Raw genomic sequence first — 24,049 nt, 5'->3', positions numbered from 1 at the left:
TGATGATAAAGAAGAAGAAAGTTCAGATGAGGATTTTCAGGGATTTTAAAGGTTAGTTCGGTTATATAAACTAAGAATTTTCTTAGTATGGCTTTGCAATCTAATACAAAAAATGTTAAAAATGTTTTTTTTAAAAATGCCAAAAAATTAAGTTGTGTCTTATAGTCCAGAAAGTACTGCTGGCAGTTACTAGCAAGTGAGGCTCGTGAAGAAGGTTCGTCTCGTGGAGCAAGAGTTTCGCGAGGGTTCTATACAGAAGCGAACATTCCACGGAAGAGGAACCACATCAGTCTGCTTAAGTGTAACTAGCTTGGTGTAATACAATTTACCGACCGCTTTCACCTGTAGATACACCTATTAAGCAAGGAAAACAGAAAATTGGCTCCAGATAAACTACCAGTAACATACAAGTTATTAATTCTCCTTTTTGGATTATTTAACCTACATTCTTAGTCCGTTTAAATAATTTCCCAACTGTCAATCAATAATAGCTACAGACGCTACAGCCAGTTGTAGCAGTGAATTCCCCGACTGCAACTTATTACCAGATCCCGCAGACGGGATACGAAAAATGTATAGTTGTAGTTTGTGTACCTAAATGAGAAACGGATATTTTGTCACATATATATATATGACCCAAAATTGATTTAATAATACTTTGTTTTGATTCATCAAATACATGCTGTTGTTAACGACTCAATTAGGTTTAATGCAACACCTGTTCTAAGATACGACGCACGTAATAATAAGCGGTACTTCCAAAGATGTGTCCACCTCTGTAGCTCAGGGGTCATCATGTCTGACAAAGGCACTATCAGATCAACTAACCACAAATTTTTGTGGTTGGTTGGTTGGTTTGTGGGATTAAAGGGACCAGACTGCTACAAAATTTTTGTATTAGGTATTTATAGAGGGATCTGTCCTGAGTACGTGGCTACAAGTTTTTCATGCGACGGCCCCTAGTTTGTGAGAAAATCACTGTTTAACTGTTATGTGGACCTCATATACCCGTATCGTTACACATGTTCCCACAAACCGAACGTAGCACAGCCGCTTAGCTATACCGCAGATCTTGTCCGTGATCTTTGTCAATTTCGTCGTAGAGAGTATCATCAAATTTGTTACAACAAATTATTCAAAAATAGTCATTTCATTGATAAATCAATAATTACAGCAAACTCTCCTCAAATGCGGATTCCGTTTGTTGCAGAATAGATTACAGAAACATTTTACCCGCTATCATTTGCTGTGCTGTAACAGAGTTTCGGTTGTCATTTGTCGTAGAAGCAAACGGAACTCAAATTCTTACAGCACCACACACATTTAATGAAAGCTACTCCTTTGCAGGTGCACAGATTTTTCAGAAACGGTACCGGAAAACACAGTTCGTTTAAGATCAAAATGTTTGTTCTTTCTTCCATCAGCTTCCGTGTACAGTACGTGTATTTGATCATTTCTGTAAAAGCAGGTGGTGTGGAATTAAAGGGCGTAATTTATGGAACCTTTCCGCATAGCGATTTCTCTGTTAGTCTTTAGCAGGTCGGAGCATTTTGAATTTTTTTGTGAATTTTTAACCTGCCTATAAAAATAAACAAGACATGGTTGGCAAAGTGAAGTACATTTGGGTGGGACAACTTTTACGATACAACTCCATGCTTATCTTGCATCTACAAAGATTTGATCGTAAAGTGACTGAAAACTCTGCCCTCCTCAGTAATGCAAAGAAATATTTGTCGTCCCACTTACGGAAGAACGGTAGATTTCTAAAACTCTTCGTACAGCTCGTTTGTTAACTTCACTGATTTCGAGCAGGTCCAGTAACATTTTTTAATTTATCAGTGAACCCGTCAAATATTTTTTGAGCAATTAAGCCAAATATCCCTGATGGTTTTTGCATAGATATGAAAACGTAAGGGAATATCTTCGGTGACGCAGCTATACCATACTGTGCTTTGAAGGCATGACTAATCCTATTCAAGTATTTTTTCTGTACAGGGTCGGTTTTCGCTCTTTGTTCTGCAAGGGTTCTATTGTGCGTTGATTACTACCGGCAGGCAGCTTGATTGGTGTTAATTACATAATAGAGTTCAGAATTAGGGCTATTCTGTACGTTGAAATTAAAAAAACAAAGAAAACTTCACGGGCAGGGTTTGAATACGCACCATCAGCGTGGTAGCCGTGAACCATTGCCGCTACGCAACGTCCACTTGGTCTACACATATCGAACGTTACGGCTACATGAGATGCGCATAAAATTTAAACTTCGATTTTTTCGGAAACTACAGGTCGTTGCGTGAAAAGTCATTAACCAGGTACTCAGGGCAGGTACCTCTGCAACATCCCGCGTCCGGCCATCCTGATTTAGGTTTTCCGTGATTTCCCTAAATCACTCCAGGCAAATGCCGGGATGGTTCCTCTGAAAGGGCACGGCCGACTTCCTTCCCAATCCTTCCCTAATCCGATGAGACCGATGACCACGCTGTCTGGTCTCCTTCCCCAAAACCAACCCCAACCCCAACCTCTGCAACATACCTAAGACTCATCAATATCCGTGTTTACCAGGTCTGATGGTCCCCTTGTAAATGCCAAGCTGATGACTTGGGTTCAATCGCCCTTGCTACCAGGAATTTTTCTGGATGAAGGCACTAGAACATGGTCCATTCAGCCTCATGGTGCTAACTCAGCACCTAAAAAAAGGTGAAATGGCGGTTCCAAGATCTCGAAAGACAACAGCCGGGAGAGTGTTGGGCATGCATCATGACCCTCTATGCTGCATTTGATTGACGTCATACGGAAGCGCATGACGTGCTGATGGTCAGCATCATACACTTCTCTTAGCATGGTATATTTTTCTTTTTGAAACTGGTTCACAATACGGGCTGTGATATGACAAAAATTCTTGAAAGTAGCCCCGTCTATAGCAGTTTGATTGTAGCGTCTACTGACTGTGGCTGCGAGTAAGCGTCTAGCACAAATTCTGAGTGTGAAGAGAACGGTTTGCTGCGATTTAGAGTTCTCTAAGTAATCACGGAACAGTATAGAGATGCAGTGGAGAAATATTTTTTGCACTTCCTTTCCAGTTTGGAAAAGGACATTCGAAAATCTTGCACATTGCCGAGTGGCCGTTTACTAAGAATGGCTGAGAAGTGGAAGATTTGCAGTATGGCTGTATTTTCATCATGTAGCTAGCGTATTTAAAGCAACTGCATAAAAATCCATTCGAATAAAATTTTTATCAGTTTGATTTAGAAAGCAAATGGTGACAGTTTCAGGGGTGGAGGCAACATGCTATGTACACTGAAGAGCCAAAGAAACTGGTACCCCTGCCTAATATCGTGTAGGGACCCTGCGGCACGCAGAAGTGCCGTAACACGACGTGTCATGGCCGCGACTAATGTCTGAAGTAGTATTCGAGGGAACTGACACCATGAATCCTGTAGGGCTGTCCATCATTCCATAAGAGAACCAGGAGGTGGAGATATCTTCTGAACACACCGTTGCAAGGCATTACAGATATGCTCCATAATGTTCATGTCTGGAGAGTTTGGTGACCAGCGGAAGTGTTTAAACTCAGAACAGTATTCCTGGAGTCACTCTGTAACAATTGTGGACGTGTGGAGTGTCGCATTGTCCTGCCGGAATTGCTCAAGCCCGTCGGAATGCAAAATGGATATGAAAGAATACAGGTGATCAGGCACGATGCTTACATACGTGTCTCCTGTCGTATCTAGACGTATCAGGGGTCCCATGTCACTCCAACTGCACACGCCCCGCACCATTACAGAGCTTCCACAGCTTGAACAGTCACCTGCTGACGTCCAGGGTCCATAGATTCAAGAAGTTGTAATCATACCCGTACACGTCCATCCGCTCGATACAATTTGAAATGAGACTCGTCCGACCAGGCAACATGTCTCCAGTCATCACAGTCCAGTGTCGGTGCTGACTCACCAAGGCGAGGCGTAAGGCTTTGTGTCGTGCAGTCTTCGATGGTACACGAGTGGGCCTTAGGCTCCGAAAGCCCATATCGATGATGTTAAGTTGCATGGTTCACACGCTGACACTTGTTGGTGGCCCAGCATTGAAATCTGCAGCAATCTGCGGAAGGGGTGCACATCAGTCAAGTTGAACGATTCTGTTCAGTCGTCCTTGGTCCCGTTCTTGCACGATCTCTTTCTGGCCTCAGCGATGTTAGGGATTTGATGTTTTACCGGATTCCTGATATTCAAGGTACACTGGTGAAATGGTCGTATGGTAAAATCTCCTCAGAGATGCTGTGTCCCATCGTTGGTGCGCCGACTATAACACCACGTTCAGATTCACTTAAATCTTGATAATCTGCCATTGTAGCAACAGTAACCGATCTAACAACTTCGCCAGAGACTTGTTGTCTTACACAGGCGTTGCTGACCGCAGCGGCATATCTGTCGGTTTACATATATCTGTATTTGAATACATATGCCTATACCAGTTTCTTTGGCGCTTCAGTGCATAATTTGTTGTGTTCAGATGCATGTTCTGGTGGCGGAACGTTCATTTACATAAGATGTTCTAAGGAGTGCCCATTTTGCTAAATGTGCAATGGGATTTAAAGTTGCTGGCGTCACGGAGTAACAAGTTTCATCGATACGCTATCCCATGTCGTTTTTCGTTAGACTGCAGAATGTATCCTTACACCGCCGCATACTACGCAGATCGGAATGACAAACAAATGAGGTTTGGTAAGTCAGGAATATCGACTTGGGATAAACGAATCCCAGATGACTTCCAACAGCAATCGGGGAAGCTTGTCGATCAGTGACACCAGTAACTTCACATCCCATTCGCAGGTTGTTCATAAGGCACAATGAGTTATGTATTCAGCAAAATGGGCACTCATCTGAACACCTCACTTAAATAAACACTGCGCCACCGGAACATCTGTCTGAAGACAACCAATTTTCTAGCTCCCTCAATAAAATCGATTTAAATTTGATACAAATTGATTTGTACACAGTTGGTTGAACTATGTCTGCTACGTAATAGAAAAATGTTCAATTTCAAAAAATTACAGCTCGTTGCTGTAATTCTCTGTAAAATTAACTAAATAAACTATGTTCACAACACCACGGAACGAAGTAACATTTCTTATGTTTATCTATCTAAGTAAATATTCCTTTTACTTACTTTTTTATAATTAGAGAAGTCCAAATCGCAGCTATGTATGAATTACTTAGTGCTTTAGTGGTTTGCGATAGGCCTATTTCGACTACAGAGCCACTGTTTAGCTGCCTACGAATAATACGTCGTTCCGTAAACCTTTGTTTCTATTCCTGTGAATAACTATTAATAATACTGTAACTGTTGTGGACTGGCAAGACAGCCAATCCACAGTGACGGGTAACCGAAAGGCACGCGCTTAAACTCACGCAGGCTGGCGTGAGGTCTGAAACAGGATACGTAATGAATGCTATAAAGAAAAGGACGTAGCTGCTGGAATGCTTAACTTTAATCCATCATTTGAATACATCGTTCTGGACGGTACGTTCAAGACTATAAACTGTTAATGGCGCCTGGCTAGGTCGTAGCCACTGACTTAGCTGAAGGCTATTCTAACTATATTCTCTGCAAATGAGAAAGGCTTCGTGAGTGTAGTCGCTAGCAAGTCGTCCGAACAACTGGGGCGAGTGCTAGTAAGTCTCTCTAGACCTGCCGTGTGGTGGCGCTCGGTCTGCAATCACTGATAGTGGCGACACGCGGGTCCGACGTATACTAATGGACCGCGGCCAATTTAAAGGCTACCACCTAGCAAGTGTGGTGTCTGGCGGTGACACCACAGTAACTATTAATCATTTTATTTGTATTGTAATGTATGGAACTGGGGACCTAGAAACGACGGAGAGGCTTCGTCCCCGCCGTAGCCCTCAGTGGTTCACAACCCCACAACAGGCTACAGCAGTCCACTCACCCCACCGCCACACCACACCAAACCCCCACCAGGGTTCGGCCCCCAGTGGATTCCCTCGCCCCCCCTCCCCCCCCCCCCCCCCCAGGGAATATCACAAACCAGATGAGTGTAGCCCCTTTGTTTGCGTGGTGGAGTAATTATGATGTACGTGTATGTGGAGAAAGAGTTTTTGCACAGCAGTCTCCGACATAGTGTAACTGACGCGGGATAAGGGGAATCAGCCCGCATTTGACAAGGCAGATCGAAAACCGCCTTAAAAACCATCCACAGACTGGCCGGCACACCGGACCTCGACACTAATCCGCCGGACGCCTTCCCGCCCGGAAAGCGGTGCGACCGGGCAACTACACTCCTGGAAATTGAAATAAGAACACCGTGAATTCATTGTCCCAGGAAGGGGAAACTTTATTGACACATTCCTGGGGTCAGATACATCACATGATCACACTGACAGAACTACAGGCACATAGACACAGGCAACAGAGCATGCATAATGTCGGCACTAGTACAGTGTATATCCACCTTTCGCAGCAATGCAGGCTGCTATTCTCCCATGGAGACGATCGTAGAGATGCTGGATGTAGTCCTGTGGAACGGCTTGCCATGCCATTTCCACCTGGCGCCTCAGTTGGACCAGCGTTCGTGCTGGACGTGCAGACCGCGTGAGACGACGCTTCACCCAGTCCCAAACATGCTCAATGGGGGACAGATCCGGAGATCTTGCTGGCCAGGGTAGTTGACTTACACCTTCTAGAGCACGTTGGGTGGCACGTGATACATGCGGACGTGCATTGTCCTGTTGTAACAGCAAGTTCCCTTGCCGGTCTAGGAATGGTAGAACGATGGGTTCGATGACGGTTTGGATGTACCGTGCACTATTCAGTGTCCCCTCGACGATCACCAGTGGTGTACGGCCAGTGTAGGAGGTCGCTCCCCACACCATGATGCCGGGTGTTGGCCCTGTGTGCCTCGGTCGTATGCAGTCCTGATTGTGGCGCTCACCTGCACGGTGCCAAACACGCATACGACCATCATTGGCACCAAGACAGAAGCGACTCTCATCGCTGAAGACGACACGTCTCCATTCGTCCCCCAATTCACGCCTGTCGCGACACCACTGGAGGCGGGCTGCATGATGTTGGGGCGTGAGCGGAAGACGGCCTAACGGTGTGCGGGACCGTAGCCCAGCTTCATGGAGACGGTTGCGAATGGTCCTCGCCGATACCCCAGGAGCAACAGTGTCCCTAATTTGCTGGGAAGTGGCGGTGCGGTCCCCTACGGCACTGCGTAGGATCCTACGGTCTTGGCGTGCATCCGTGCGTCGCTGCGGTCCGGTCCCAGGTCGACGGGCACGTGCACCTTCCGCCGACCACTGGCGACAACATCGATGTACTGTGGAGACCTCACGCCCCAGGTGTTGAGCATTTCGGCGGTACGTCCACCCGGCCTCCCGCATGCCCACTATACGCCCTCGCTCAAAGTCCGTCAACTGCACATACGGTTCACGTCCACGCTGTCGCGGCATGCTACCAGTGTTAAAGACTGCGATGGAGCTCCGTATGCCACGGCAAACTGGCTGACACTGACGGCGGCGGTGCACAAATGCTGCGCAGCTAGCGCCATTCGACGGCCAACACCGCGGTTCCTGGTGTGTCCGCTGTGCCGTGCGTGTGATCATTGCTTGTACAGCCCTCTCGCAGTGTCCGGAGCAAGTATGGTGGGTCTGACACACCGGTGTCAATGTGTTCTTTTTTCCATTTCCAGGAGTGTATTAATAATACTTACGCTAGCTGTTTTTGTTTTTTGACGTCCATAAAACATTGATTGGTGCTGTCACTGTCTAATAATTTGTTTTTTGTGTCTTTTAGGTGATGTGATAATGTGATTGTGGCAGCAATACCGCCTTATCTCGATCCTTAATATTGCTGTAGACAATATATTTTGTTGGCTCTTTGAGAGCTTTATTTGACGGAACACCGATGATGTTATATGGTTACAATTTTCTTTTAATTTATTAATCTATGAGTTCCTATGTAAGTTACTGGTGATTTGATCTTTGCTGTTAACATGAAAAATTAACAGCACAACTCAAATCGCTAGTACATAAAACTAACAGATTAATTGTTGTGTCTAGGAATCCCCCATACTTGGTTCGCTAGACAAACGATCAAACAACTCGTATTAATGAGTTTTATTACAACAATAGAAGTACAAATACTTAACTTTGGTATGAGAATTCTTGTAATCTTTTATACATGATCATCCATAAATGCAGTTACACAGATGTGTCGCAAGCAAAGCACGACATACAAAATAATCAGTCTTCTTCGTAATCTACATCTAGCCACCGAGCGCTGTGTGGCGGAGGGTACAATTCGTGCCAAAGTCATAAATTCATATCCCCCCCTCCCCCCCCCCCCCTCCCTGTTCTGCTCGGGGAGAGCGAGGGCAAAACGACTGTCTGGACGCCTCAGTACGAGCTCTAATTTCCCTTATCTGTGAATGGTGATCAGTGCGCGATTTTAAAGTTGGTGGTAATAATATATGCTCTACATCTTCCGCGAAGATCGGATTTCGGAATTTAGTGAGCTGCCCCTTCCGTTTAGAGCGCCGTCTATCCGCTAGTGTGTTCCACTTCAAACTTTCTATGAGATTTGTAATGCTCTCGCAATGGCTAAATGTACCACTCACGAATCTTGACGCTCTTCTTTGGGCCTTCTCTATCTCTTGAATCAGACCGAACTGTTAAGGGTCCCATACAGACGAATAATATTCTAAGACTGGACGAACTAACGTATTGTAAGCTATTTCCTTTGTTGAAGGGCTGCACCGTTTCAGGATTCTACCAATAAACCGTACTCTAGTGTTTGCCTTACCCGTTAGGTTTAGAACTTCGGCCTTCTGTTTATCATCATCAGTTACATTACCCGTACTGTCAGCAAGAGAAGGTATTGAATTATTTGTAGCGTTCGTAGACTTTAAATACGATCAAAATTTTTTGGGGTTATTTTTAGAATAAGAAGAGAAAATATTGCTTTCAAGTTCGTTAAACGAATCTCTCACTGCCCTTCTGACAGCCGCTTTCATTTCGCATGATTTCTGTTTGTCAGCGGGGCAGTGACTACGCTTAAAACGACTGTGCAAAATTCTCTGATTCCTCAGCAACTTCCTAATATGTTTGTTGTACCAAGGTGGATCCTTTCCCTCCAATACATTTTTACGAGGCACATACTTCTCTAGCACATGGTGGACAATACCTTTAAATTCCGACCAAAGATGCTCAATATCTTTGTGTCCCGCAGTGATTTCTTGGATCTGACTATGAAGATATTCATTAATGACAATTTTATTTGCTTTCTCAAACAAGAAAACTCTACGTTGTTTCTTTGGTTTTTTGCAGCTTCCACTGACATAGATGCCACAACGACATTATATGTAGACAAACACAAATAACACTTCTGGTCCTATCGACCGCTGCTAACAAATGTCTGTCAACTGAACTGCAGTGATTGCTGATCTCTAACTGTGCTTCGTAGAGACTGCTAATGAAGAGGCTCCGATGCATCGGTTAACGAAGTGGCTAACGCTGAAGTGGGCTGCCACCAGTCAGACTCGGCGCGTATGCCCTGTTCACCCAGGGGCGGCTGCTGTCGCGTCGTCGTCCTGGAGAGAGGTCAGCCAGAGTGCGATTAGCTGACCTCTTCGCACAGCCTTCTCTTTTCTGTCGTTCTGGACTGGCGTGCCGGCGCTGACTTTGCGCCGTAAAATTAATAACCTAAAACAAAATTGTACACGTCTAATATAGCATGCGTTCTGTCAAATAAGGCTGTCAAAAGTACAAAAACTACTAAACAGAACAAAAAGGCCTTAGTCAACAAAAACTCTCCTCTAAAACCACATTAACGATCGAGATAGGGTAATATAATCACGCCACCTATAAGACATAACAACTAAATCATTAGACAGTGGCAGCACCAATCGATATTTTATGGACGTCAAAATCAGATAAACTATTGAATAATTACCCGCTATTGTTAATAGTTACAAGAAACAAAGATTAACGAAATCACGTATTATTCGCAGGCAGCTACAGAATGGCACTGTAGTAAATACTTTAGGTATAGTAGCGATTTGAATCCTCTACTTGTAATGTCTCTGCAAGACATAAATCGCTCAGTGGGCCCTCAAGAATACGTACTTATTATTTTATAAGTTACGGAGAAAAACACGTAATCTTAAGCACCACATGTATGACATTCTTTACGGGGAATGTTCTTACATAAAGAGACAGCTAATGTCGTAGTATAAATCCAACAAGCAGTGGCCTATAGAAAGTGAAGAACAATAAAATCTATAAAAGTGTAAAGTGTCAAGTGTAGCGAACATTAACTCTGATATCTTGGAACAGCTGAAAGTGACAGAAACTTTAAAGGAAATGAGTATAAATGGATGATTTGTGGGTAACAAATACTAAATTTAGTAACAAAAGACTGGAATAAAAAGGGAGATGATGGAAGGACAACTACAAGAGCGGCGCAGAAGGAAGAACATAGAAGGTATCGCGAGGTTGGGATGAGGTGCCTGCTGATCTACATCTACATCACATTGTGCATAAGAAAAGTAAGTGGCGCATAGCTTAAGCAGGAGGAGACTGAAGATATAATTTCTGCTTGTGTATTTCAGAGCCAGGAGCTGGTGCTCAGTAACGAGAATTAGCGTACTGTATTATTAATTAAATAAAAATCACAAAAACTGTGAATATGTTCCCATTGACCATGGCTAAAGAAGATGATGAGAAAATGGCAGATTTATAAGAAAATCGGTGAAAATTCTAACAAATGACAGAAACTGTAATTAGTAAGACACGCTGAAACAGAAGTTTAATCGAACAGTTCAGTTGATGGTTTGACCTCTAGGGACGATCAGCACAGCAGTGAGGTGGGTAGCAATATGTTTGAGGAAATCTCAGAATGACGCCGAAAGAGTTCAAGAGAAAAATGAAGAAATAATCGAAAAGAATTAAAAGAAAGTAAGGGAGATTTTGAAAACGTTCTAGCAAAATTGGAAGAAATTTGGGGAGAAATTAAAACATTTTCTCAGGTGCATGAGTGGACGCTGACAAATTGGTCTGGCCAGGTCGAACGAAATGAAAAATTCTTAAGATTGCTCAAGACTTAATAAAGAAAAGTGAAGCAATTAACAGGGTAGAAAATCCAATACAACATGTAGCCGAAATTGTTACCAAATCGACCAAAAGTACCACGAAATAAATAAAACAACAAAAAATTCAGATCGAAAAATAACTGACGTACGATTTGAATTGGGAAAAGAGGTTAAAAGGGAGATAAAAATTTTACAGGAAAGTCAGATCATGTAGAAATTTAAATACTCTATATCCATATAAAATTCGAAGGCGCACTGCTTGAATGCTAGGACGGTAGCAGGAAAGCCGGATGCGTATTCACCAGATTCGGAGGGAAAATCATTATCATGGGGCATAAGAGCGGGAATTCTCTGCCAAGTGTATGGCGAACTCCAACTTGAGGAATAGGTTCTTTCAGGGCCATGGAAACCTGCTGTACAGAATATATAAATCTGTGTACGCATCATATACCAGTAAACTAACGTATAAATGAAACCAACAACAAAAGGAAAAATAAGAGTGACAAAAGAGCGAATACTGCGGGATTGTTTATGATAGTGTAGTACTATTTTGTATTGAATTCGGAAAGTCTCACTAGTACCCGACACCAATATAAACAGTCTGTTACAATATTTGTCAGTTAGCTATTTAAAGAGTCATACCATATGATAAAAATGAATCAAGTGCCAACAGATCCCGCGCTCTCAGGTTTCCTTACAGACTTAATTATGTGAATGGATAAGTCAGCCATCCCTGGAATCGAGAATCTCGATAATTTTGACTGTTATCCATACCGATACTGGCAAGATAAGGGTACCAGGAATTCCGAGGGTTTCCAGAATATTTCTTCCTCTTATATAATTAGAAATTAACAATTTTTGGATTTTTGTTACACTGGTACAGTAAAACTTTGCTTCTTGCCAAATTTCAAGATTCTGCACTGAGGTGACAAAACTCACAGTATATCTCCCGATCTCGTGTCGGACCTCCCTTTTCCGGCGTAGGGCAGCAACGTGACGTGGCATGGACTCAACAAGTCGTTACAAGTCCGCTTCAGAAGCACTGAACCACGCTCCCTATTTACCCGTCCAGAATTGCGAAAGTGTTGCCATTCCAGAATTTTGTGCACCAACTGATATCTCGATCATGTCCAATAAATGTTCAAAGTGCTTCATGTAGGGCGATCTGAGTGGCCAAATCATTCTCTCGAATTGTCTAGAATGTTCTCCCAACCAAACGCAAACAGTTGTGGCCCAGTGACACGGCCAATTGTCATCCATAAAAATTCCATCGTTGTTTCGCTGGAAATGGTGTCCAAGTAGCCAAACACACCCATTTTTACTCAATAATCTGTTAATTTGGAGCAGAGGACACGAATAATTCCATGTTAATACACCCACTCCGTTTTATGGAGACACCAGTAGCCTGCACAGAGCCTTGTTGACATCTTGCGTCCATGGCTTCGTGGGGTCTGTACCACACTCCAACCATACCATCAGCCATTACCAATTGAAACAGGGACTCATCTGAGCAGGCCACGGTTTTCCAGTCATCTAGAGTCCAACCGATGTGGTCACGAGCCCAGGAGAGACGCTGCAGACAGTGTCTTGCTGTTATCAGGGTCACTCCCGTCTGCCGTCTGCTGCCATAGCCCGTTACTGCCAAATTACTTCGCACTGTTCTAACGGATGCGTTCGCCTCAGTCCCGCATTAATCTCTGCATTTATTTCATGCTCTGTTGTTAGTTTGTTATAGGGACTGATGACCTTAGCAGTTAAGTCCCATAAGATTTCACACACATTTGAACATCTGTTAGCTTGTTAGCACCGACAACTCTACGCAAACGCCACTGCTCTCCGTCGTTAAGTGAAGGCTGTCGGCCACTGCATTGTCCGTGGTGAGAGGTAATGCGTGAATTTAGTATTCTCGGCACAGTCTTGACACTATGGATCTCGGAATATTGAATTCCCGAACGATTTCCGAAATGGAATGTTCCATACGTTTAACTCCAACTACTATTCCGCGTTGAACGTAGGTTAATTCCCGTAGAGAGCCTACAATCACATTGGACACCTTTTCACATAAATCACTTGATTACAAATGGCAGCTCCGCCAATGCACTGCCACTTTATACCTTGTGCACCCGATAATACCATCTGTATATTTGCATATCGCTATCCCACGACTTTCGTCACCTCAGTGTAAGTCAACGTGAATTACCGTATACATTTTAATGAGTGAGATCACAATTATCAAAATATGTGACAAAAATGACCATATCGTTTGATTGCACTGATTTAGAAGAATACATTCTTTTCTCCTCCAAGGGACCATAGACCTTAATATATAAATTAAATTTCAACTCAATAAGTTTATCCCTTCCAAAAAAAGAAGGTACAGGGAGACAATCGGATAAAATAGGCCAAAAAATTTATTTTCTCGTGATACTATTACAGATCAACGATTTTCCGATTTTTTTCTTCACTCGTTCTGTGGTAAGGCGCTTCTTGCCTAATTTCATGATTCTAGATCAACGGTAAGTACCCTATAGGTTTTGATGAGTGAGTTTGCGAGTATCAAATGTATGACAAAAATGGTCGCACCTTTTGATTGCTTGGCTTAGGTTCTTAAAAGTTTTACACCGCCAACGGTCCGTCCACCTTAGTATGTGACACAGATTTCATCTTGGAACCTCTACCATTTCCTGAGAAAAACGGATCTCAACAGTTTGACGGACAACAGAGCGATCCTATAAGGGTACCGTTTTTACCGATTGAGGTACGGAACCCTTTAAAACAGTCTAGTTTTGACAGATGTGTCAGACACATGTATTGTCTAAGTGTCGCTGTGTCAGTGAGTGGAGTTGATCCCTACCTCCTCCACCATTTTCGAAGGTGAATTTTATGAAATACAATATTGGACATAAGCTATACAATACTGAACATTTTACAAAAGATGCGTTCCATCAATTTTACAATTGCATCAATTAGATGTCTGTCACACAATGAAGAGCCAAAGAAACTGGTACACCTGCCTAATGTCGTATAGGGCTCCCGCGAGCACGTAGAAGTGCCGGAACATGACGTGGCATGGACTCGACTAATGTCTCAAGTGGTGCTAGGGGGAATTGACACCATGAATACTGCCGGGCTCTCCATAAATCCGTAAGAGGACGGGTGATGGAGATCTCTTCTGAACTAATGTAGAAGTGACGCGGTCTTATTATTATGTACCGTAGTGCTAACATTTTAAGTTTGACAAGGCCAGAATCTGGCATGTGTGAATTTAATTTTATATTGTGACATTTGTAAACAAGGCTACATTATTTTAGCCGAAACCTAGGTAAAGTTTCTTTGCTTATGCAACTGAAGGTTGAAATTTAATATAGTTACGCTCAATAATGTCCAAGTCTGCGGAGTTCGGTGTACAGCGGATGTATCTAGACCCAGAAGAGTGTTTCTGGAGCCACTCTGTAGCAATTCTGGACGTGTGAGTTGTCGCATTGTCTTGCTGGAAATGCCCAAGTCCCTCGGGATGCACAATGGCTATGAACGGATGCAGGTGATCGGCCAGGATGATTATGTACGTGTCACCTGTCACCTAGACGTATCAGGGGTCCCATATCACTCTAGCTGCACGCGCCCCACACCATTACAGAGCCTCCATCAGGTTGAACAGTCTCCTGCCTGCTGGTATGCAGGGTACATGTATTCATGAGGTTGTCTCCATACCCGTACACGTCCATACGCTCGATACAATTTGTAACGAGACTCGTCCGACCAGGCAACATGTTTCCAGACATCTACAGTCCAATGTCAGTGTCGACGGGCTCAGACGAGGCGTAAAGCTTTGTGTCGTGCAATCATCAAAGGTACACGAGTGGTCCTTCGGCTCCGAAAGCCCATATTGATGATGTTTCGTCGAATGGTTCGCACGCTGACGCTTGTTGATGGCCCAGCATCGAAATCTGTAGCAGTTTTCGGAAGAGTAACACTTCTGTCACGTTGAACGATTCTCTTCAGTCGTCGTTGGTCCCGTTCTTACAGGATCATTTTCCGGCGGCAGTAATCAAAAGATTCTGCCATTTATATAACATATTTTGATGCTCTGAAACCCAAATCATCAAACCTATACATGGACTCTTCCAAAACTTCATTGTCAAAATCGCACAAGATGGACCCAAATATGGTACCTCGTCGACAACCCCTTGATATTTTCCCAACAACTTTCTTAGAATTGGCCTGGACTTTCCGCCACCAAACGATCAACAAAGCTATAATATAGGGGATATTTAACTCGAAAGATACGTAACCGAAAAATAAGAAGGTACTAATGACTGTGTGTACCATAATACTGCTGCTCTACAAATCGTAATACCAACAACCTACTTCGACGATGAGCAGTTAACAATATTTGAGAGCCACCTTGATGCCAGCACCGAAATATTTCCCTATTCTGAATATAGATTGCCTCTGGCTGCGCCCCAATATCTCCCCGTGGGATTATGAAACATTGCACAACAGGTGCTCGTGGATCTTCGTCAGAGCACTTACCAGACAGATGGGTTGATTGGTGCTGTGCTGTGTGGTATCTTTATCCGTAACTTCATTGGTGATGACAGAACACGACTGATTCCTTTTCTTAGTTAGGCAGTCGCTAACGAGTTTTCTTCAACATAGAGCAAACTTCAGGAATGGTCTTTTTGTTTTCATCAGGGTCTTTCCGAGTTTTAATTCGTTTATTGCCTCCAGTATAAGGGGTTGTCACGTAATCGTTGTGATATAGTTCTATTATGTCGGTGCAGTACAGTGCTGCTCTCCTAATTGTCGTCTCGAAAAAAAACATAGATCAGATAATCTACAGAACCTCTCCAGCTGCTCATGATAATTCAGTCTTCTGTACATAGAATAGACAAAACGAATTGGGATTTGATTTTATCCATAAGCATTTTATAAGGAATGCCTCAAACATTCGTCTGAAGTTTATCCCTCATAGTGTCTCTTCGAACGATTTGAAATTAGGACGGAACAGTTCCCCTTCATGCTCTAACTTCGTATGTGTACTGTAACCTTTCCGCATATGATGGAAACTCTCACAGCCTTCGACCACATGGATATAATTCTATACGTAAAGGAATGTTACGAGGAATTTTCTTGGATACGCGATATTTACAAACATGGTGCAGTATGGAATTTCCAGGAGGGTGAGTGTCTTTGACTCCACCTTCTAAAGAAGAAACAGAACGATTGAGATTTACGATTCAAATTGCATGTGTGCTGTTAATAATGTAAAACTGCTAATAAGTTGGATGATGAGTGAATCATTTTAAAATAAAAAACAAACCCTGTCATTACACTCCGCAAGCTTTTCTCCCGAATGTCGCGGCGCTCTCACAATAGCAGCTAGAGGCAGCGCCGCTGCCACTATCGAGCACTACCCCCGTCCCTCCCCACCCCCCGTCCCCCGTCCGAGCGGTGTAACAACGCAGTGGTTGGCATACTGGGCTCGCATTCGGGAGGAAGACGATTCAGACCCGCGTCCGCCCATTCTGATTTAGATTTTCTGTGATTTCTGGAAATCGCTTAAGGCAAATGCCCGGATGGTTCCTTCGAAAGGGCACAGCCGCTTTCCTCCTCCGTCCTTCCCTAATCCGAACCTGCGCTCCGTCGCTAATGACCTCGTTATCGACGGGGCATTAAACACTAATCCTCTCCTCCCTCAGAGCTTAGTGCGTAGAGATTGGGCGGGTTTCACATCCAGCGCATCATCAGGTCCCCACGATGAAGCAAAAGAGCTGCAGCAGTAGCGTGGAAGAAGAACCCGGCTGGAGCAACTGCAACTGCAGCTGTGGAGGCGGCGGCTGTCAACCGCTTCTGCCTAAGTATTGAAACATTTTGGACTTGCGAGTGTCTGTGTTCACGACCTGTCTCGTTACACATGATGAGTACGTGTGGTGCGAGGAATGGTCCTACAAAATGGCGGACGCTCTTGCAGTTGCAGCAGAGGCAGAGAAGCATGTGTAGGGGGAGGAATGCCCCCTGTCCGCAGCTCGTGGTCGTGCGGTAGCGTTCTCGCTTCCCACGCCCGGGTTCCCGGGTTCGATTCCAGGCGGGGTCAGGGATTTTCTCTGCCTCGTGATGACTGGGTGTTGTGTGATGTCCTTAGGTTAGTTAGGTTTAAGTAGTTCTAAGTTCTAGGGGACTGATGACCATAGATGTTAAGTCCCACAGTGCTCAAAGCCATTTGAACCATTTGAATGCCCCCTCCCACCACTCCTTATGAAAGGAGACTGCCTTGTGGCTGCAGGGGCGGCTGATGTCAACCGTATTGTGCATAATTAATAAAACAGTTTTTGTGTGTTCGTGATCTGAAATGTTATGGATTTCGTGTGTGTGTGTGTGTGTGTGTGTGTGTGTGTGTGTGTGTGCGCGCACAGGTATGCTCTGAAAAGTTAAGGATTTTATGTTACGGATGATGGTGAACTGATGAACGATCAGTGGGAGCAGCTGAAGTAGGAATTGCAGGAATCACCTGCAGCCTGAACGTCCACATGGCAACTGAAGGGTTATCACGCTAAAGGGGCTGCACTACAAAATGTAATTTCTAGGTCATTCAGAATAAACTTTATGCAAACAAAATGAATATGAATATGCACCAATTGCACATGAACACTTCTTCATTAACTTTAGGAAAGCAAGTTGTCACTTGGCATGATGTAAAAATAACAAATAAACATTGACTTTTCAAAATTAATTTGCACTGGAGTACTAAGCGAGCTAAGTCCACCAAACAAGTTTCGTAATATTTCCACCTCTAGCAGTGATTTTATAATTTAGTCTAGGCATAACTCACTGTAAAACTGTTTGTGCACCTCAGGTAGGTACTCCGTCATGCTTTTAAGTTTTCTTTTTGTTGTGGACTGGCAAGACAGCCAATCCACAGTGACGGGTAGCCGAAAGGCACGCGTTTAAGCTCACGCAGGCTGGCGTGAGGTCTGGAACAGGTAAAGGAAGTTATAGTTGCAAAGAACGTACGTAGCTGCGGGAATACTTAACTTTAATCCATAATTGGCGAACATCTGTCTGACGGTACATGCTTTACAAGATAAATAGCTAATGATAATGGCGCCTTGCTAGGTCGTAGCAAATGACGTAGCTGAAGGCTATGCTAACTATCGTCTCGGCAAATGAGAGCGTAATTTGTCAGTGAACCATCGTTAGCAAAGTCGGCTGTACAACTGGGGCGAGTGCTAGGAAGTCTCTCTAGACCTGCCGTGTGGCGGCGCTCGGTCTGCAATCACTGACAGCGGCGACACCCGGGTCCGACGTATACTAGCGGACCGCGGCCGATTTAAAGGCTACCACCTAGCAAGTGTGGTGTCTGGCGGTGACATCACACTTTTCTTCTCTGAATACAATCCGTTGTGGATTTAGTGACCTCACTGAAGGTGATAGTTTTGAGATCTTCACTTCACCACCCTATTCTCGACACTCTTATGATCTCACATCCCTCTCTTTCACCATACGTCTTTCTTAACTAAATTACTCCAGTTGTGGTGATTTTAAACTGTCAGTCAAAACTCACATTAACATTAGTTACGTTAATGATCATATCAGCTGCTTACTGAAAGTCCACAAAATAGCCACCATTCATCCGAACAGATTTATACGATTGCTTATGGAGAGATGTTGCTATGATGTTCATTACATCATCAGGAATAAAACGCTTCCACAAATTTGCTCACGCATCCATAAAGAGTTACCATTTTCTCTGTTATGTCCCTCTGCTGAATTATTCATATTGTTTTCACTATCCATTGTACTGTCAATGAAGGCACGCGAATGACAGGCTACAAAAACGGCAGGAGCAAATGAATGTGAATAATCTCCATGGCTAGTATTGCCAACTCGTGTAACACGTTCTGCGCTTACACCAGTCATAGGAGTAACCTCTAACGCCATCTACTGCCCTCCGTAGCACCCACATGGAAGTAGCCATTTTAGTATGTAAAAGCTGTGTCCACATACCACCTAACGAAGCAGAAAAAACAATTAATGCAAAATTGACGCTTATCCCCTTTAACATGATAATCCTTCAGCTATCGAAATCGTTGAGGCTGAGAGGGGAAGTCCATATTCACCTAGACTTGACTCGACTGGGACTCGTCAGACTGATATCCAGATGTACATATCTCTCACTGTAAGTATAAATAAAAAACTGCGCTTAGACGATGTTTGTCTGCCCAGGAATTTAGGACTCTACGTTGCTGCTGTGGTCTCTATAACCAGCAACTAGATGCTGATCACAGATGCCTCGGCCCGTACCCTGCCTCCCGTGAAGTACAGGAACTCGTTGTGGACACCAGAGACTGTAACCGGCCCATCTTGGACTTCAGAAGCGATGACCTGCACATCCGAAACACCTTATTGTAGTAATCTAACAGCCAGCAGCAGATGCGATGGAGAGATAATTACAGAAAGCCGCCAGCTTTGTGTGGCAGAAAGAGTACTGGACACCCAGTTCCTCAGACCGTCCTAACAGCAACAATCAGGACCACTAGGTATATTATGCTACAGAACTGCCTTTTAAATTGATTCGGGGTGCATTTGAAGATGGGATCTTACATGCCCAGATCGAGTATTCAGCTGTGTACCAAAAATAGCCCTGTTTCCCACTGTATGTTGTCGTGTTTACGAACTGGAAATTTACAAGATCTTTGATGATCCGTGATATCCCGCCACGAAGTGCAATGCTGCATTATGTTGCGGCTTTGTCGTAATGAATAATGGTGCCACTGCAGTGCAGATACATATGTAGGGACACGTGGGTGCGATATTGCAGGGCAGCTCACATACATTAAGTACTAAAAACGCGTTAAAACAAGAGACAGGCTCAGTTTCGAATTTCAGGAATAAGAGCTGGGTAAAGCCCTAAAGATGTTAATCTAGTTGAACATTTGCATGTATGATCCATTATGTGGATCAGGTCGGGGTGGCCGAGCGGTTCTAGGCACTTCAGTCTGGAACCGCACGACCGCTACGGTCGCAGGTTCGAATCCTACCTCGGGCATGGATGTGTGTGATGTCCTTAGGTTAGTTAGGTTTAAGTAGTTCTAAGTTCTAGGGGACTGATGACCTCAGATGTTAAGTCCCATAGTGGTCAGAGCCATTTGAACCATTATGTTGATGTTTCTTTTATATTCTTCTTCCCAGAGATGTAGATTGTAAAAGAGCTATTACTAACGTGAGAAATTCTAACAATGCTTCCTATACATGGTCTCTTCAGGACTGTGAGAAAAAATTTGAGCGAGATGGACAGGGTAGGAGTACGGTCTGTTAAGTAAGGCCATGGTCACGTTAATCAGTGAAAAAACGTATTTTACAACAAATTAAAACATATACGGGCTACATATATCAAATAAGAACAAAATAAGAATTCAATTACAATTAATAATATGTTCAGTCATTCGCAGCGTCGATAATTTTTTGGCATACCGGAGGCATGCGTGAAACCAACTTTACTGTGCATTCGCGTATAAGAGACCTCCAAATTCGTCGAATATGCGTTGATATCTGTTTCAGAGTAAAGATCTTATTTCCTTGCGACTTCTTTTTCATGTAATACCATACATTTTCAATGCGATTAGCGTCAGGCGAGTCTGTGAGCCAATCCAGTACCTGTACACCACTCTCTTTTTTCTAGTTGCTCCAAAGGTTGCTGCGGTTCTTCGGATCATTGTCCTCCTACAGTATCCAATATTCATTCTTGTCGATGAACCAACGCTTGGCAGTTGGCACCAAACATTTTTGATAAACGCGACGCGTAAGCTACACAAACGTAATCTAACGCTTTATGGACAAAGATACCCTGCGTCGGGTCGTGAAATAAATAAAGCGGTATCTTTTATCATCCGCTTGTAATGCCGACCTCGCTCTTACTTAACAAAATGTAAATTCTACATGCATGATATTCATGGGTATTACAAACATCATCGAACTGAAGCCCCAATCAAATTTCAGGACGTTGTAGAATTTGAGAAACAAAGACGCGGTATATCAACTCACGAATATGGCCTGGAGAAGTCGAAAAACAAGCCTGATAAACTTGGTGTGAAGAAGAAGAGGATGAAGTCTGAGCATCAAGTTTTTCGCCCCTCGACTACTCCTCATTCGCAGATCCAGACGAAACCCATTCTCCCTTGTTGTTCATCACTGATGGCACTAACAAGGGAACATTCCCAAGTCTCAATGAATGATCTCGATGGAAACTGGCGGGTGTGTAGAGGGGGCAAAATAATGCAATAAGTATTGTTTTGTTTGTGCCCAGTTTCACTTTTAAGGGGTAATACGCACCCCAAAAGGTAGTTTGGTATATCAGGTTTAGAGGAAATAGCTTCAGAACCACGAAATATAGGAAATGAGATTCATATAAAAGTTGAAATGTAACTAACGTTTTTGAAAGCTGTATAATCAGCTTTCGAAAGAATTTGAAAATTTGCCTCTCCATAATGAATCAGTTTCGCAAATGGAAACTTTTTTACGACATAAATCAAAGAAATTTTCATGTCACATACACCCATGTGTACTAAAACTCGTTTCTGTAACACCATTTTTGGAAAATATATTGAACACAGTGTGCCATTGTAATACATGACACATATGTAATTGAAATATCTGAACGCCCATTATTATTCTAATTACTTGTTCTATTTATTTCGGTTTATGTTTTAAACTGCTACATAGCAGTGTATTTTTTTCGTGTTTTAGTTTATCGTCTCACACACACTCGTATTTTGTTGATTGAAAATAATAAGTAACCCATTATTATGATTCAAAAATGAGAATCAGTAAAGAAACACTTACAGCGTAACGTTTTTTATACCATGCAAAGGAAATGAACGAATTTTTCTCCCGCACTTGCAAAGACAATATCTGTCAAATATCTTTTTACTTGTTGAGACTTAAGCTTACCAATTTCGAGGCCCTCACAAGAAGATTTGGAGCTCCATAAATAGATTCTCGAATTCCAGGTCCAAACTCTCAATTAGGTACATTTAAAACCATGAGAAGAGGGGTAAGGAAATTGCCAGCTGCAGAGACTGATGACTGAATCGTGTAAGCGAAGTTCATTTCGTGGCGTATCTCCATAGGTCCTCGAAGAAAGGATATCACATACAATCAAACGGGCCGGACGGTGTGGCCGAGCGGTTCTAGGCGCTTCAGTCTGGAAACGCGCGACCGTTACGGTCGCAGGTTCGAATCCTGCCTCGGGCGTGGATGTGTGTGATGTCCTAAAGTTAGTTAGGTTTAAGTATTTCTAAGTCTTATGACCTCAGTTGTTAAGTCCCATAGTCCTCAGAGCCATCTGAACCATTTTAAAATGAAATTTCGTACGTACCATCAGCAAACGCCGGTCTGTTGGGACGATGTATTGGACTACGTATTGCTCGGCGCTATCCGCCGAAAACAGTCGCTGCGACAAGTTCTTCACGAAGCGACGACGGTGATTCCAGGACTTGTACATTAATAGCTGTTTCTGAAGACTTATTTGAAAATTACAAAAGGTTTGCAATATGCGGTAACACAGCCTGTTACCACACCCAGAGACCTGCACTGTCTGGCACCACTCACGCTAGCCGCAGCGCAGATATGCTGCAGTTCGCGGCCTGTAGTCTACTGAGGTTCGCCAACTAGCGGCTCATGGGGTACAAGGCTGTACCGCGAGTTGGCGACACCATACCACGTAACGAGTCTGCCGAGACCCGCGCTTGCCGGTGTCTTCTCACTGTTGCCTCTTGTCATATGAGTTGCCGTCAACACGACTTCTGGACCTCGCCACACTCTTCAGTACCTCTCACCCACGGAACGCTCTTTGGACTACTACGCATCGGATGGATGTATGGAAGTGGCCATAAACACATACGTTTCTTCATATTCTTCTCCGGACAGCCTGTACTTTTCAGTTTCACTGAAAACGTGATGTTGAACAAACTTGTTGCGGAACTGACGTGAGATTATGTATTGCATAGAAAGTAAGTCTGTTTACAAATACGAAAGACGCCAACCGTTAACCCTGTTAATATATTCCGAATGCTAAGTGATAAATTCGACAATATGGAATTCCCTGAGAGCTCTAAGACTTCGCAGGAAGTGTAGCTGTTGTAGCACCAATTTGTGACAGCACGGATGGACACTTCGACTACTGTGGAACAAGACAATGAGCTACGGTTTGATGGATAGGAGTTCCATAATATTACAACGACAGACGATGATCGTGTATCCGAAGTAGATAGGGAGTCCTTAGTCCCAGACAATGTCCCTTCTTCAGAAAGCAAATTCAATTTCGAATATAAGAAATCTGCGGTTTACAAGGATACGTCAGCGAAACGGCTGTATCGCTGATAAAAGTATGTTCTCCATGATTGTTCAAAGCTTGATTAGATGAAGGTAATACTCTCCTGGACTTAACAAAAAGTACTAGAGGCACTGGATCATCCACTGGTTATCCACGATACAGACCTTCAAAAGTGGGCTTTGCAAATGAGCTGGGAAGTAAAGCTACATAATTTGCAAGTAAATCCCAAATGGCTAGTAAAGGCACACCGTACTGTGTCTCGGAAAAGACAAGGTTTATTACTAGACACTATATAAACAATAAAAATAATCTCGAAGAAGTCTTTTACTATTTGTAGTACAAGTTAAGGAGCACATCAGCGTCTTGTGGGCTGAAAACGAATGCAACTACAGGCTGAATCCGCTCTGAATAGACTTGCACTCTGAACGAGCTTTGCCTGAAAAGGCTGGAGAGAAAGTTGAATCCGTGGGTAACTCTTTGTCAGAAGTTACACACAACTGCTCGATTCAGCCCACAGTCAACGCAACTGCAACCTGCCTACCCCCCTTTTCACAATTTTAAAAGAAACTGATGGAGTGGTTGGACTGAGAATTAGAGAATCTCTT

The sequence above is a fragment of the Schistocerca americana genome, chromosome X (genome assembly GCF_021461395.2).
Source record: "Schistocerca americana isolate TAMUIC-IGC-003095 chromosome X, iqSchAmer2.1, whole genome shotgun sequence".
Lineage (NCBI taxonomy): Eukaryota > Metazoa > Arthropoda > Insecta > Orthoptera > Acrididae > Schistocerca > Schistocerca americana.
The sequence above is the reverse complement of the archived record's forward strand: the minus strand, read 5'-3'. Positions refer to the sequence as shown.